This window comes from Mustela nigripes, chromosome 16, assembly GCF_022355385.1.
Source record: "Mustela nigripes isolate SB6536 chromosome 16, MUSNIG.SB6536, whole genome shotgun sequence".
NCBI lineage: Eukaryota > Metazoa > Chordata > Mammalia > Carnivora > Mustelidae > Mustela > Mustela nigripes.
The window spans coordinates 42,311,150-42,326,236 of NC_081572.1; the positions used below are offsets into that span (position 1 = coordinate 42,311,150).

The window sequence follows — 15,087 nt, forward strand, 5'->3', positions numbered from 1 at the left end:
ATGGGGGAGCAGCTAACCTTACCACCTCCCTCTTCCCATTGGCGAAATAACTGGCATGACAGGTTAGTAGGGCGGGGCGTCCGGGCAGTCGCTCCCAGAGGCCTGGGGCAGGCTGTCCGACCTTCCCACACACACCCCACCCCTTTGCAGGGAAAGGTGAGGTGAGCAACCAGGCACCGGGGACAGCCAGCACTCCCTAGTCTCCAAAGCCTACCATTCGCTCACCCCATCTTCTATCTCCGGGGAGGGGGTCTGGGGAAGCGGGGTCTCCATTGTTTTGCCAGCTGTCTAGCAGCTGCTCCTTTGAGAGGGAGCCCGCAGTCGGCCTGGCAGTGAAAGGGTGAAGGCCGCTGGGAGGGATAAAGGGCTCGGTGGAGGTACTCGCCTTCCCCGCTGCTTCGCTCAGAGCCTCCCTCGCTCGCTCGGTTTGGGGGACCTGGGCCTGCCCCCGAGAAGCCCCCTATACCGGAGGCTGCAGCCTTCACCCGGCAGCTCTGGGCCACCTGGGCTCCCCCAAGCCCTCAATTCCGCCCCCCCCCCCCAACCCGAAGGCCACTCTGCCCTGCCTCCGCGCGCCCCAGAGCCGACCAAAGGGGCCAGAGCTCCCCTCCCCGCCCCTCCCGGTCGGTTCCCCGTTCCAGGGCGCCGAGCCCCGCCGCGCAGCCGGGGACCGGAGCCGGGAGTCCGGGCCGCCGCTTCCAGGGGACAGTGGGGGAGGAGGAGCCGGCGGGCCCCGCCGCCCGCCCGCCTTCCCGGCCGAAGCCCGCCCCGCCGCCCCACCGGGCCCGGGCCGTCCCCGAGCGGCCGCCCCCGCCGCACCGTGCTCACCGGCCGCCGGAGCCCGCCCGGCAGGCTGCAGAAGCGGAGACGCGGCATCCAGCGGCCCCGGCCGGGTCCGGGCTGGAGCGCAGCGCGGCGCAGCGCAGCGCCGCCCCCCGCAGCCGCGCGAGCCGAACCGAAAGGGAGCTCCCTGCTGGCGGCTCCGGGGATAAACTCCCGGCCTTCTTGGCAGCGGCTGGGCGCGCCTCCAGGACGGGCCATGTGGGCACGGGGCGCTGCTCTGGGAGCCCTCTGTCCGCGTGCGAGAGGCCTGCCTGGAACCCCTGCGTGCACGGGGCATCGGAGGCCGCTGGGCACGCCCAGGCCAGGCACCGTGCTCTCCTGGAGAGAACAGGTTTCTCCCATGGCCTCCGCTGGACCCGTGTCCAGGAGGGTGCTGCCCAGGGCAGTGCTGTCCGGAGGAAGCATTTATTTGAGTCTTGCTGGTCGCATCTTCCCAGGGTGGCTCTGCAGAGGCGGACATAGGGCGTTGCTGGATGGTGCTACATGGCTCAGTCCAAAGCGGGCACTGCCGGCATGTCCACGGTGGCCCAGCTAGAACATACTCCCCAAGGCGGACATGGGCTTGTGGTTAGCTTGGTCCAAGAGAGCCCTGACTCAAGTGGGGCTGCCTGAGGGGTATACCAGGGCCCAGGAGACAGCCCTTAGAGGCGCTCACTTAGCCCCCAAACCAGTCCAACAATGTTAAGATTAATGCCTTTCATAATCTTTTTGGAATGAGGTCGCCGGGGTCTGTCATGTCCTGCTAAACATCCAGTGAACTGCTCTACCCACCAAAGAGGGATTTCAGACGTCCTGGGAGAGGCCAGTCTGGTTTAGAGAGCAGGCCTTCAAGATAGGTGCTATGTCTTGAGTTTGGAGGGAACTGAGAACTTCTGCAGACTAGGGTGGCTCAACCTGACAGATCAGGGAAGGTTGGAGCAAGGGGGCCTCAGGAGCAAAGATGTGAGTCAGAGCCTGGATATCCTGAGGAATAGACCACACCCGTGATGCGCACGGGTGACCCTTTTGGGTCAAGGAAGAGCAGGCCACTCCAACTCAATTAAACAAACTTTCACTGAGAGGCTGCCCAGTGCAGCACCTGGCGGTCTGGGGGACACAGAGAAATCAGACATGGAGCCTCTCGGCGGAATTCACATGGAAGCGACCTGTGACTGTATGTAGGGTACACCAGGAGAGTAAGCAGGGTACAGGCTGTCATCCCTAGGATGAAATAGCCCTCCAATGGTTGGCTGGTTAGCCTGGAGGAATGAACTAAAGCTTCTCTGAGAACATGATATTGAGTGAAACCTTGGAGGCTGGGCTGGACAATGCTACCATTACTGCTTCCTGAGTACCTACTATGTGCTAGGAACCATCTGTGTTATTCACAAAAAAACTATGACAAAGAGGTTATTATTGTAGATAGGGATTGAGTGTATGGACTCTGGTGTCAGGTTACATGTGTTCAGATCCCTGTCAAGTACTCCCTGTGTTGCCCTGGGTGACTGATAAAAACCACTCTATGCCTCAGTTTGCTCATCTGAGCAATGGGGATAAATAAGGTAGTGCCTCAAAGTTGATTTAGACATTTAAATGAGTTTAGTCTTTGTTCTCTAGTTCTCTAGTCTTAGTCTCTAGTTCCAGTTGCTGGAACAACTGGCTATCCACAGGCAAGAAAATGAATCTAGATACAGACTTTACAGCTTTTACAATAATTAAAATGGATCATAGACCTAAATGTAAAGCACAAAACTTTAAAACTGCTAGAAAGTAACGTAGGGTGAGAACCCAGACGACCTTTATTTTTTAATTAACTTTTAATTCCAGTGTATGTACATACAATGTTCTGTTTAGTTTTGGGTGTATAATATAGTGATTCAATAATTCTGTACATTACTCGGTGCTTATCATGATAAGGGTACTCTTAATCCCCTTCACCTATCCCCGCCCAACCCCGCACTCTGGCAACCATCAGTTTGTTCTCTACAGTTAAGTGTCTTTTTCTTGGTTTGTCTCTTTTTTCTTTGTTTGCTTTGTTTCTTAAATTCCACATATGATTGAAATCATACGGTATTTGTCTTATTCTGGCTGATTTATTTCACTTACCATTGTACTCTGTAGCTCCAATCATGTTGCAAATGGCAAATTTTAATTCTTTTTGATGGCTGAATAATATTCCATTGTATATACAGACCACCTCTTTTTCACCCATTCATCTATCCATGGACACTTGGCAGCTTGCATAGTTTGGCTATTGTAGATAATGCCCCAATACACACAGGGTTCCATATACCTTTTCAAATTAGTGATTTCATGCTCATTCCCAGTAGTGGAATTAGTAGTTCATATACTAATTCTGTCTTCAATTTTTTGAGGAACCACCATACTGTTTTCCACAGTGGCCACACCAGTTTACACTCCCACCAACAGTACACGAGCATTCCTTTTTCTCCACATCCTCTCCAACACTTGTTGTTTCTTGTGTTTTTTATTTTAGCCATTCTGGCAGGTGTGAGGTGACATCTCATTGTGGTTTTGATCTGCATTTTCCTGATGATGAGTGATATCGAGCGACTTTTCATGTGCCTGCCGGCCATCTCTATGTGTTCTTTGGGGAAATGCCTATTCATGTCTTCTTCCAAATTTTGAATTGGATTATATGGTTTTTTTTTGGTGTTGAGTTGCATCAAGTTCTTTATACATTTTGGATACTAAACCTTTACTGAATATGTCATTTGCAAATATCTTCTCCCATTCTGTAGGTTGCCTTTTAGTTTTGTTGATTGTTTCCTTCACTGTGCATAAGCTTTTTATTTTGATGTAGTCCCAGTAGTCTATTTTGCTTTTGTTTCCCTTGCCTCAGGAGACACATCTAGAAAAATGTTGCTACAGCTGATATTATGGTGATGAGTTTTACATACAACACCAAAGGCATGATTCATGAAACAAAAAACTGATAAGCTGAACTTCTTCTTTTTTTTTTAAGGTTTTATTTATTTATTTGACAGAGAGAGAGACAGCAAGAGAGGGAACACAAGCAGGAGAAGTGGGAGAGGGAGAAGCAGGCTCCCTGCCGAGCAGGGAGCCTGATACAGGGCTTGATTCCTGGACCCTGAGATCATGACCTGAGCTGAAGGCAGATGCTCAACTGACTGAGCCATCCAGGTGCCCTGATAAGCTGAGCTTCTTAAAAATTAAAACCTTCTGCTCTGAAAAAGACAATAATACTAAGAGATCACGAGCCACAGACTGGGAGAGAATATTTGTAAAAGACTCATCTGAGGAGGCACCTGAGTGGCTCAGTAGATCAAACCTCTGCCTTGGGCTCAGGTCATGATCTCAGGGTCCAGGCATCGAGCCCCGCATCAGGCACCCTGCTCAGCAGGGAGCCTGTTCCCCAACCCTACCCGCCTGCCTCTCTGCCTACTCATGATCTCTGTCTGTCAAATTAAAAAAAAAAAAAAAAAAAAGACTCATCTGATAAAAGACTATTATTCAAAATATCTGAGGAACTCTTAAAACTCAACAATAAAATAATCCTATTTAAAAATGGGCCAAAGGGGCACCTGGGTGGCTCAGTGGCTCATGACCTCTGCCTTCGGCTCAGGTCATGATCTCAGGTCCTGGGATCAAGCCCCGAATCGGGCTCTCTGCTCAGCAGGGAGTCTGCTTTCCCCTCTCTCTCTGACTGCCTCTCTGCCTACTTGTGATCTTTCTCTCTGTCAAATAAATAAATAAAATTAAAACAAAAAACAAAACCAAAAAAACCTGGGCTCCTTCTCTCTTTCCAGATTTAAAAAATAAAATAAAAAAATAAAAATGGGCCAAAGACTTGAATAGACACCTCACCAAAGAAGGCCCACAAATGGCAAATAAGCATTTGAAAAGATGCTGCATGCGAGATGTCATAAAAAGATGCAAATTAAAACAACAGTGAGATTCCACTACATGCCCATTAGAATGGCCAAAACCCAGAATACTGACAAAACCAAGCACTCTCAGGAGGTCTGCACCAGGAAGTCCTCTTCATGGCTGTCGGGAATGCAGAGCAGTGCAGGTCACTGTGGAAGACAGTGTGGCAGTTTCCTACAAAATGAAACACACTCTTACCATATGATCCAGCAATTGCTCTTCTTATTATTTACCCAAATGAATTGAAAACTTATATCCACACAAAAACCTGCACACAGATGTTTGTAAAAGCTTTATTCAAAATGGCCAGAACAGATAAGCAACCAAGATATCCTTCAATATCTGAATGGATAAACTGCGGTAGATCCAGACAAGGGAATATCATTTAGCACTAAAAAGAAATGAGCTATCAACCCATGAAAAGACAAGGAGGAACCTTAAATACCTATTGCTAAATTAAAGAAGCCAATCTGAAAAGGCTAGATACCATATGAGTCCAACTCTATGACGTCATGGAAAAGGCGAAACTATGGATGGAACCTCGCATTGGAGCCTGCTTCTCCCTCTCCCACTTTCCCTGCTTGTGCTCTCTCTTTCTCTGTCAAATAAATAAATAAAATCTTTTAAAAAAATAAAGTTTCTTGGGGTGCCTGGGTGGCTCAGATGGTTAAGCGTCTGCCTTCAGCTCAGGTCATGATCTCAGGGTCCTGGGATTGAGCCCCATGTTGGGCTCCCAGCTCAGCAGAGAGCCTGCTTCTCCCTCTGCCTCTGTGTCTCCCCCTGCTTGTGTGCTCTCTCTGTCTAATGAAGAAATAAAGTCTTAAAAAAATATAAAGTTTCTTATGAGCACCAGGTCATATGCATAGAATCAGTAAATTCTACCCTTGAAAATAATACAGTCTATGTTAACTAACTTGAATTTAAAAAAAAATTAAAAAATGCAAAAATAAAATAAAATAAAATAATAAAGTTTCTTTTAAAAAATATTTTGTTTATTTATTTGACACACAGAGGGAGAGGCAGAGAGAGAGGGAACACAAGCAGGGGGAGTGGGAAAAGGAGAAGCAGGCTTCCTGCTGAGCATGGAGTCTGATGCAGGGCTCCATGCCAGGGCCCTGGAATCATGACCTAAGCCCAAGGCAGATGCTTAATGACTGAGCCACCAGGTGCCCGCCCCCAAAATAAAGTTTCTTAAGTTTGAAAGAATTAAATGAGTTAACATAGAAAAACAACAGCGCCCCGCACATAGTAAGCATTCTGCAACTGTTAGCTTTACTCTCACATCTTTCCTAATTCATAGCTACGCAAACTTAAGCGCAGAAGGATTTGTGACTCTCTATACTCTCTGAGTGGCAGAGTCAGGATTCAAACTGAGCTTCCTAGTGCTCCAAAGCCCTTGTCCTTCCCTCCACTACAGGACAAGGAATGGATAGCATATTAACATGTTTATTTATATGTGTCCCCATCTCAGGCACGCCTGGGGTCGCACCCAGTGAGGGTTCCTAAGAGCTCCTTTAGCCGGACCAGGAAGCACTTTCAAAGACCAGGATAGTTTGAAACACCAGAGCAACACCTACAGTGTCTGTTTATTGCATTGATCAATCGGCTTTTAGTCTTTTACTTCCCGAAGGTCAGACTGACCCCCTCTCCTGGCTCTAAGTAAAGCACCTCTCCACGTGCACCCCCTGCCCTCCGCTGCCCCAACACCCCTGCGCCCACCCCCCGCCCCCCTGCCAAGAAAAATTTCGGAGCAGTGTCCACACAGAATATCCCACGACTGTGGAACGGCCAGTTATTTCCGAAGATTTTTTAAGATTTTTATTTATTTAATAGAGAGAGACACATTGAGAGAGGGAACACAAACAGTGGGAGTGGGAGAGGCAGAGGGAAAGGGAGAAGCAGGCTTCCTGCTGAACAGGGAGCCTGATGCTGAACTCGATCCCAGGACTCTAGGATCATGACCTGAGCTGAAGGCAAACTCTTAACGACTGAGCCACCCAGGCACCCCAGATTCCTGAGCTTCTAAAGCAATCTGACTTTAATCAAGGATCCCCACCAAGAGAAACCTGGTGATAATAAAAGTCGCTGCCATCAGCTGAGTCCTTACTATGGGGGCAGGCCCTTGACAGGCTCATTTGGTCCTCACAGTCACCCTATTAGGGAGGTGCTGTTGTTCGCCCCATTTTACAGATTAGGAACCAGGCTTAGGAAGATGAAATAATGTGCCCAAGGCCATGTGACCAATAAACAGCAGAGCCCCAGATGCTTGCTCTGAACCACTCTGTTGGGCTGGGGCAGGGTTAGGGTGGAGAGCTTCGGAGCCACACAGCGGGAGAGGACACTTGCTCTAGCAGTGCTAGCAAATTCCTTAGTGTCTGTAAGCCTCAATTTCCTCATCTATAAAAAGGGGATAATAATAGTGCCTACCTCATAAGGGTGTGTAAGGATAAAACAAGCAAATTCATTGAAACAATTAGCCCAGTGCTTGACACATAGTAAATGGTTAACCGATGTCGGCCCTTACTAATCTTGCCGAACCTCCACTTCCTCATCTGTAAAATGGGAGCTGAAAATAATACGTAAGTCATAGAGTAATCGTGAGGCTCACAAGACACGGCAAATGGTAAGTAAGAGGGGACTTGCCACGTGGCAAGCTACCACACCATGACCTTCCAAAAAGAGTCGCAGAAAAGCAATCCAGCTTTTTTTTTTTTTTTTTAAGATTTTATTTATTTATTTAACAGAATGAGAGAGAGTGAGCACAAACAGGGAGTGGCAGGCAGAAGGAGAGGGAGAAGCAGGCTCTCTGCAGAGCAGGGGAAGTCTGATATGGGACTCGATCCCAGGACTCTGGGATCATGACCTGAGTCATGAAGGCAGTGGCTTAACCAATTGAGGCACCCAGAAGCCCCACGAGCCAGCTTTTTAAAAAAGCCTTTGGAGGGGCACTTGGCTGGCTCAGTCAGTTAAGCATCTGACTTTTGGCTCAGGTCAGGATCTCAGGATCCTGGGGTCGCCCTCTGTAACACGCTGAGCAGGGAGTCCATTGCTTCTTCTCCCTTTCCCCTCCCTCCCCCCCTCCCTCCCCTCCCCTCCCCTTCCCTTCCCTCATGCACACCCACATGCTCACTCTCAATAAATAAAATCTTTTAAAGTTTTTTTAAAAAATTAAAAGCCCACAGAATTGCAAATCTGCCTGATAACAATTGTGCTCAGATGACAAAGGCACCCCTTGAATATTGTTCCTCAAAATGCATTTATTAAGATCCTTTATTTCTTTGTGTAGAAGCTTAGAGTGTGGGTGGAGAATGCTCTCCAGGAAACTCAAAGCTAAATTCTTAGAAGAGAACGCTTGCCAAAGACCAGTCCAAAATGAAGGAGCACGCCTATGATATGACATTAAAAAGTTTTATTTGAGGAAAGTTCAAACACATGGGAAAATAAACAAATAATAAAAGAAATCCCCAAGTATCCGTCACACAATTTTAATAGCTACCAATCCATGGAAAGCTTGTTTCTTTTTCTTTTTTTTTTAGACTTACTTTATTCATTTGAGAGACAGAGAGGGAGAGTGTGAGCGCAATCAGACAGAAGGGCAGAGGAAGAGGGAGACTCACTGCTGAGCTGGGAGCCCGATGCGGGGCTCCATCCCAGAACCCAGGGATCATGACCTGAGCAGAGGGCAGATCCTTAAACAACTCAGCCAACCAGGAGTCCCAGTTTCTTATGAGCACCGGGTCATATGCATAGAATCATAGGAAAGCTTGGAAAGCATAGGAAAGCTTGTTTCAACTATGCCCCCTCCTACCCAGTAGGGTTTTGAAACAATTCCCAGATATCATATCATCTCATCTGAAATGATTTCAGTGTTTATCGCTAAAAGATAAGATTTTTAAAATTTATTATTATTTTTTTAAGATTTATTTATTTAAGATAGAGAGAGCAAGACTGCACGTGCACATGTGTGGTGGGGAGGGAAGAGGCAGAGGGAGAGAGAGAATCTCGAGCAGATGCCCTGAGGGGCACAAAGCTGGATTCAGGGCTGGATCTCATGACCCTAAGATCATGACCTGAACAGAAATTAAGAGCCAGCTCTTAACTGACTGAGCCACCCACGCCCCCAAGATAAGATTATTTTTTAAAAACAAAACCACAACATCATTGTCACAGCTAGTAATTTTAAACAATCATTCCTTAATATCATCAAATAATCAATGTTCAAATTCCTGATTGTCTCCGTATTTTTTTTAAACTGCTCGCTTGAATCAAGATCTACACAGAGCAGTTAGCTAATAAAACTTTTCAGTACTAAGTATCTTTTTTTTTTTTTAAGATTTTTATTTATTTATTTGACAGAGATCACAAGTAGGCACAGAGGCAGGCAGAGAGAGAGGAGGAAGCAGGCTCCCCGCTGAGCAGAGAGCCCGATGCGGGACTCGATCCCAGGACCCTGAGATCATGACCTGACCTAAAGGCAGAGGCTTTAACACACTGAGCCACCCAGGGGCCCTAAGTATCTAAGTATCTTTTAATCTTTATGTTTTTTTTTTTTCTTTTTCCCTCTGCAATTTATTTGTTGAAGAAAGTAGGTCTTTTATCCTACATATTTCTCAGTCTGGACTTTGCTGATTGCCTCCCCATGGCATAGTTTAATATGATGCTTTGGTCTCTGTATTTCCTATAAATTGGTAGCTTCATAGGTGGTATGTAGTTTTGCCTCGGGAGACACACAGTGTCCCATTGTCTCTGAAATGCCACTTTAAGACATCAGAAATATGATTGTCTTTACTAGAAGCATAAGAATAAAAAAAAAAAAAACCTATCCATCCCCAGATGAATGGATAAACAAAATATAGCGTTCACATACAATGGGATATTATTCAGCCATTTGTGATTAAACCTTGAGGACATTATGGTAAGTGAAAGAAGTCAGGGAGCGCCTGGGTGGCTCAGTGGGTTAACCCTCTGCCTTCAGCTCAGGTCTTGATCTCAGGGTCTTGGGATGGAGCCCCACATCCGGCTCTCTGCTCAGCAGGGAGCCTGCTTCCTCCTCTCTCTCTCTGCCTGCCTCTCTGCCTACTGGTCATCTTTCTGTCAAATAAATAAATAAAAATCTTAAAAAAAAAAAAAAAAGAAGAAGTCAGGCACAGAAGGCCGACTATTGTATGATTCCACTTATGTGAGGTTCAATGACTATGCAAATTCATAGAAACAGAGAGTAGAATAGAGGTTCCCAGGGCTGAGGAAGTCATTATTTAATGGTACAGGGTTTCCGTGGGGAATGAGAAAGTTCTGGAAATGGAGAGTGGTGATATTTGTACATCATGAATAAACTTCATGCCACCGAATTGCACACTTGAAAATGGTTAAAAAGATAAAGACTATCTCATGCATATTTTACCACAACAAACACTCCCAGAGGGATAACAACTGGTGCTTTCCTCTTGTCTTGCAAATATCCCAAATGACTCATGTCCAGAGCCCAATGTACATCCTTCCTCACCGACTTCTTCCTTGAGCGGATGACCCTCACCCTCAGTGGGTGAAGCCAGCAGTCGGCTCTCCTTCCTCCTCCTCCTCCTCCCTTCAGCCCTGTCCACTCAGGCATAGAGTCCTACTGGCTCCACTCCACAAGCATCTCTCCAGTCTGCACCACGTGTTCATCCCCACTGCCCACCGGCTTAGTTCAGGCCTCGTCACTGGTTGGCAGGACAATTGCAACAGCAATTGTCAGGGTTACCTGCTTCCGTGGTCACCTGCCTCGTTCCAACTGCCCTCCAGACAGCTGCCAGAGGATCCTTCTCAAAGGCAAATGCAATCATGTCACATCCCGACTTGGAATTCTTCAAAGGCTCCCAATGATGGCCTAGCACAGGGGTCAGCAAACTTCTTCTGGAAAGGGCCTGATAGCAAATATTTTAGGTTTTATGTACATCTCAGCTATGAAGACCATAGCACATAAACAGCCATAGGCAGTACATAGACAGACAGGCGTGGCTGTGTTCTAATAAAATTTCCAAAAACAGATGGCCAGCCAGATGGGGCCCAAGTCCCATAGTTTGCCCATCCCTGACCAACAGAACAGAACCCACGCTTCTGAGCGTAACACAAAAGGCAGCTGGCCCCTACTCTTCTCAAGACCCAGGATTGTCAAAATTGGCCCAAGTGGTGGAACGATAATAAATATATTATAAATAAATAATAATAATAAATAATATATATATAAATAAAATAATAAAAATAAAGGATTGTCGAGATTGGCCCAAGTGGTGGAAGGAGGTGGAGGAATGTCCCTCTGTCCAGTTTTCTGCCATGCCCTGTCTGGACCCACTCCTAATTCTGCCCTGAAGATATCAAAACTAAATTAAATCAGTATACATGAGGGAGCCCCGATTCCAAGCATACTCTCGCCACCCATCTGTCACTGAGGTACAAAGACCAGTTGGAAACACTCGCAAAATGGCGGGAGGATGGATCCAAATTACAGCTCGAGGGGTGCCTGAGTGGCTCAGTGGGTTAAAGCCTCTGCCTTTGGCTCAGGTCATGATCTCAGGGTCCTGGAATGGAGCCCCACATTGGGCTCTCTGCTCAGCAGGGAGCCTGCTTCCGCTACCCAACCCCTCCCCACTCCCTGCCTGCCCCTCTGCTGCTTGGGATCTCTGTCTGTCAAAAAAATAAAATAAAATAAAATAAATTACAGCTCAAGACAGCAGTAAAGGAGAAGTCACCAAACATTGCATGACTCAGTATGAGACGGAATCCTCACGGAGGCACAGAGACAGAAAAGACCAGAGGTGGGGTCAAGGAAGGCTTCGCAGAAAGAGGGTAGGGTTTGGGTCCCTGATTCCGTGATCATGATAATGACATCATCTACCGCCTGCTGAAGGACAGTGGGTGCCCACCACTTTACCTACATTGTCTTGTTGAATCCTCACCTTATGAAGTGGTACGATGAGCTCCTTTCTATACAGCAGGAAATTGAGCCTGGAAATGCTAAGCAGCTTGTCCAAGGTCACGTAGCCCACGAGTGGTGCGAGTGTCCAGCAAGATTAGCTAGTTCAGCTCTGAAGCCTACCAGGGCAGAGCTCCCCAGGAGGGGCGCGAGCCAAGGGTAGGAGGGATCTGGTGAAGGTCTGGGGTGCAGGTCCTGGTGGGACTGGTATGGGAAGGAGTGAACGACCAGGTTGGAAAGGGAGGTCTGGGCTGGCTCACGGACAATGCTTGATGCCAGGCTGAGGAGCTTCCAGTGGTAATCACATCTGGGTGGGAATGCAGGTGGGGGGCAGTGTGGGTAGGAGCATGCCTGGCATGTTCAGCAGGAGTAGTCCAGAGGGAGTGAGGGTTCAAGTCTGTGCCAGAGGGATGCTGTAGGGACAGGTACAGGGGAGACAGGAAAGGAGGTTCTGTGGGGACACAGCTACCCACAGCCATTGGAGCAGGTGAGGGAGGAGCCGCCAACTGATTCGGTTCTGAGTGGACCATGCACCAAGGTCAAAGCAATACCTAGACTGCTAAGGTCGATACGATGGCTAAAGTTTAATACGCTAGCTACTGTTGGTAAGCACTATACATGGAGAAACTTACCTCATCCTCACAATGTTCTCAAGAGGGAAGATCTATTATTATTTCCACTTTGCAGGTAAAGGAACTGAGGCACAGTGAGGATGAGCAATTCACCCAAAGTTACACAGCTGGTAAGTGGCGGAGCTGGGATTTGAACTCGGGCTGTCTGCATCCAGAAGCCTTGTTCTTGATCACTTCATTGTACTGTGTCTATGGAGGTAATGCTTTGGGGAGGAAGCAGAGTTCCCCACTCCCCTCCACATTCCCTGCCTTCAAGGATCAAGCGGGAGAGTGATGTCAATGGCGGGATTGTTTGCCAGGTGGCACAGTAGGGTCTCAAGTCTCTGTTGCTACCTTGAGCTAGCTGTCTCTCACCAGGGCCTGCACTATCCAGGCACCAGCCAGCTGAAGGGAACCAGAAGCCCAGTCCTGTCCTCAGCAGAGTGGAGCAGGGGAGGGTGGGCAGGCCCCCCTCAGAAGTGGCAGTGACTGCTGCAGGCCACAAAGAAGGGAAAGAGCCCACAGGGTGCAGCTCCACCAGGTTCAGGAGGAAGGAGCCCACCCCTACCTTGAACTTGAAGTCCACATAGACCATCTCCTCCTTGCCCTGGACAGCAGTCTATACTAGTGGGCTGGGGAAACATTTGTCTGTGTTTGTCTATGAAACATTTGTATGTGAAACAAATATGGAACATCAAACCCAAACAACCCACCAGGAAGGCCAGCCCATAAAGATCTGTAGCACAACGTCACACGGTAGATGGGCATAACCCTGTGTGATCTCAGGTCATGGGTCTGGGCTGCAGTCGCAAGGCATTTGGGAAGATTCCTCTCTCCCAATGGAAGTTGTCTCTCTAGGAAGTGAGCACACCTCAGGAGCCCCAGCCGGGGTCCCTGTGAACATAATAATCACTCGCCTTAAGGAAGGAATGCAGGTGGGGGTAGGAGTCGGAAAGAAGAGGGTGAAAATATAAAGCCCCAGCAGCCAGATATTTGCATGACTATTTCTGGATCACAGCAGAGAGCTCAGGTTCCATTTGTGCCTGATGCCCAGGCGTTGCCCCTCACTGTCTGCAAGGACAAGAAGGATGAGCTGGCAGAGAAAAGGACAGGAAGGAGACAAAGATGGAAGCAGCGACGCTCCGAAGGAACCCCATGCAACCCCACATTAACCAGGACAGTCTGCACGCTTATGTTGCAATCTGGCTTCTGCTGAAAGGTTCCCAGCTAAATGGGCTTTTGAACCTTCCAACTGTCCTGGGCATTTTTTTCAGACCTCCACAGCCCCAGGCACATTTCCCTCAAGATACCACAGCAGACTGTTCTTAGATGGTTTTTTTCCTCCAGGTTCCTGGGTAACATACGACTTGTGGTCACCATGCCAGAATTTGGAAGAGAGGTCTCACAGCCCCTGGTCTTGCCCCGTGGACGGATGCAAAAATCTCATCTTTACATATTTGTTGCTTCTGATCTTAGGAATTTAAACATTTCCAAGGCACAGTTTGGGGGAGGGCATTCACACCCACTATGTCCACCAGCACCCTCTTTCCGCCTCCCAAATACAGATATAATCTAAATAAATCAGTGGTATGTACACAGTGCAAACCCAGGGTCAAGATGGGACTCCGGCCTTTACCACTGACTTGATTACCTTCCCTAATCTCCTCCTAAACAGATTCCTAGAGTTGCCACTGGAACTGCCCCCTGCTCCCCAAGATACCGCCACCCCCCGACCCCCCCACCCCCCACCCCCGTCCTTAACTTTCAGAAAACCAGGCTTTCTTGATTCTTATCTCCCTGGCGGGTCAATGTGCCTTTCCTCAACTCTTCAAGATATAAACATCAGTGCTCCTCAAGATAAGTTCAACCTCTTGCTGATCCTGGAGGATGTGGTCCGTTAGAATGGCCACAAGCATCTCCAGGATGTGGCATTGTGGCCACAACATGGGCTTGGATTTAGATGCCCAGAGCTGTGTGACACTGGGCAAGTTGCTCAACCTCTCTCTGCTTCTGTTTCCTCATCTGCGTAATGGAGATAATGGTATTTATCTCATAGAGTTGTATGGGTTATTTGAGTTAATATATGCAAAGGGCTAAGAAAAGTGGTGCATACTAATTGTTTCACAAATATTAGGTGGATTTTTTTGTTTGTGTTGTTATGTTTTTAAGATTTTACTTTCAAGAAATCTCTACACCCAATGTAGGGCTTGAACTTATAACCCTGAGATCAAGAGTCGCATGCTCTACTGAATAAGTCAGCTGGGCACCCTGGATGTTAGGTATTTTATTCTTTCCCCCAAACCTACTCTTCTTCTTTTTTTTTTTTTAAAGATTATTTATTTATTTTATTTTATAAAGATTATTATTCATTTATTTGACAGAGGTCACAAGTAGGCAGAGAGGCAGGCAGAGAGAGAGGAGGAAGCAGGCTCCCTGCTGAGCAGATGCCCGATGCGGGGCTCAATCCCAGGACCCTGGGATCATGACCCGAGCCGAAGGCAGAGGCTTTAATCCGCTGAGCCACCCATGTGCCCCCCAAACCTACTCTTCTTCTTGTCTTGGTGAATAGCACCACAACCCAAGTCAGTATTCCTGGTTGTTACCCATAATTCCTCCCCTTTGCTTCTAATCCATTTCTAACTGCTGACTGAGTCCCCAAAATGCTGCCCCCTTAATATCTCCCTTCGCACCAGTCCCTGGCATAGCTTTAGTCCAGAATTTATCTTCTCTCCCCAGGATCGCTAGAGTCCTAGTAAGTTTCTCTGACTCCAGTTTTGTGCCTCTGGTCTA

At 47.7% G+C, this 15,087-nt stretch overlaps 1 protein-coding gene across 7 annotated transcripts in view; it reads right to left on the minus strand.

The window, feature by feature from the left end:
• MYO18A (myosin XVIIIA) overlaps positions 1 to 927 on the minus strand; it is a 93,596-nt gene extending 92,669 nt beyond the window's left edge. For 6 of the 7 annotated variants that reach the window (XM_059378830.1, XM_059378837.1, XM_059378835.1 and 3 more), the window contains exon 1: positions 829 to 927. The gene's annotated coding sequence lies outside the window, so the exon portion shown is untranslated. Of the gene's footprint in view, positions 1 to 819 lie in introns of all 7 variants that reach the window. The other variant, XM_059378831.1, reaches the window with a different exon arrangement.
• Between the last annotated feature and the right edge of the window lie 14,160 nt (positions 928 to 15,087).